We start from the raw sequence: 2,002 nt of genomic DNA, 5'->3' as shown, positions 1-2,002 counted from the left end.
AGGCTGGCCCCGCTCCCCCCGCGCCCCTCGCTGTCCTTCCTCCTCCTCCTCCTCCTCTCCTCCCCGGCGGTGCAACCGCATCGGAGAGCATCGGGAGAGGGGGGTTGGGGGGGGATGTGGGAGAGGCGAGGGGGCTGCGAGGGAAGGAGCCCACTGCGATCCGCACCTCCCTCCTCTCCCTCCCCGGGTTATTTATTTTATTTATTTTAAATACAAAAGCGCTGGTCCCTCCCCCGCCGCCTCCCCCTCCCGCCCCTCCCCGCGGCCCCGGGCTCTCCCCGCCAGCGCTGCGCGCATCAAAGCGGAGGCCGGCGGAGCGAGTCCTGTAAGGGCGGTAGCGCGGTTCCGCACCGCCCGCCACGCTCCTGCGTTAAAAAAGAGAGGCAAAACCAGGACTAAATGTTTTTTAAAAAAAAAATTAAAAATAAAGAAGAAGAAGGGGGAGGTGGGGGGAGCAACCCTGCCCCTCCTGGTGCTCCCGCCCCTAGGTATCCCCGGTGTGAGGCGTGGGCTGAGGCGCGGGGGGGAACCTTCTGCCCAGGCAAAGGGCCGGGGGGGAGCTTCTGACCACTCGTGGGGAAAATAGAATAATTCTATTATTTCGAGGTGGATTTATTCTATTTTTTACCCTCTTCTCTCAGCATCCTGGGGCGGCTACGGACTTGCCAGGACCTTATCAAAGGGAAACGATCGGCAGCCGCCTCTCCACCGCCCCCCGCGCCGCGGCCGCTGCCTTAAAGGCGCCGCGCACCAACTCCGCGCCGCGCCGCTCCGCACCGCCTTCCGCGCCCTCCCGCGCCCTCCTCAGCGCCCCCTTCCGCGCAACCATCCGCGTACCTCTGCGCACCCTTCCGCACCCCTCCGCACAGCCTCTTCCCCTGGCCAGCCAGAGTACTGCGGGGCGGGAGGTTACTCCCAGGCATAAAAACTTGGCGGAAGAAAAAAAAGAAAGTTTTCATCTGCGGGAGCAAACGAGGCGGGTCCCGATATTTATTTTTAAATAGCTAATCCGAGGGCATGTTTTCGCTCTGCATACTAATTACACAAGGTCTGATTGGAATGGAACTGGCACATCGGCAAAACTCTGTCTGCAGTTGTGCTCACATCCCCCCTCGCCCCCCATCTGTTAAATATTAAACAGGCACGGAATGGAGGGGGTTGATTTTTTTTCTTCCTAACTTCATACAAAAGGTTTGAATTAGGGCTTGGCCCCCAAACCTGTCTTCCTCCAAGCAGTCTCCTGCCCTCCTCTCTGGTCTGCTCCAAGGCTGGATGTGGGGGTTCAGTGGTTCACTCCTGATAGGAGTCCACCTTGGCCCCAACCAGCAGAGCCATGGCTGGGCTCCACCTTCTCATCGCCCTTCCCAGTCCTACAGCTCTATTTCTCTCTTCCTGGAGTGCAGCAGACTTCATGGGCACAGAGCTCAAAACTAGGGGGCAGAGTAGGATGGAAGGTAACCCCACAGCATGGCTGGCAAGCTTTTGAAGTCAAGCTCTGCTTTATCATTAGTTAATTCCTAGATTGAAAGTCCTTCCAAAAGCCCCAAATGGATTCTATCATAACCCTGAGAAAAGACTTTGGGATCAAGCTCCACTCTCAAAAACACTTCTAGATGTCAGTAGAAGATCCCATGTGCCAGTCTATCCGCCCCTCAAGCAGTGACCACCATAGACACCACCACCTGAGTAGACCCATGCCTCCCTGTCCTCAAGCTTGCAGCTGGAATCAGCATCCCATGGTCCTGCTTTTCCTAGGAAAAAGCTTTGGAAAATGACCCACCTGCCAGTTTTTAGTGTGCCTGAACACCATTTATGGCATCCTCTGGGCGATGCAACAGCAAAGTGCAGCCCATCATTGGACCAGCTCTTCTGCACATGCCCACAGCCTGCACTGCCCTGTCCCTGCAGCCCACCTCTGGCACAGAGCTGCCCATGCCAGCCAGCAAAACCACCCACAGCCCCCAGAAATGGATCCGAGATGAACACCGTTCCCATCAGCAAA

The sequence above is a fragment of the Melanerpes formicivorus genome, unplaced genomic scaffold (assembly GCF_026170545.1).
Source record: "Melanerpes formicivorus ecotype bairdi unplaced genomic scaffold, bMelFor1.0.p_v2 SCAF_21, whole genome shotgun sequence".
NCBI classification, from domain to species: Eukaryota; Metazoa; Chordata; class Aves; order Piciformes; family Picidae; genus Melanerpes; species Melanerpes formicivorus.
This window is presented reverse-complemented; position numbering follows the sequence as displayed.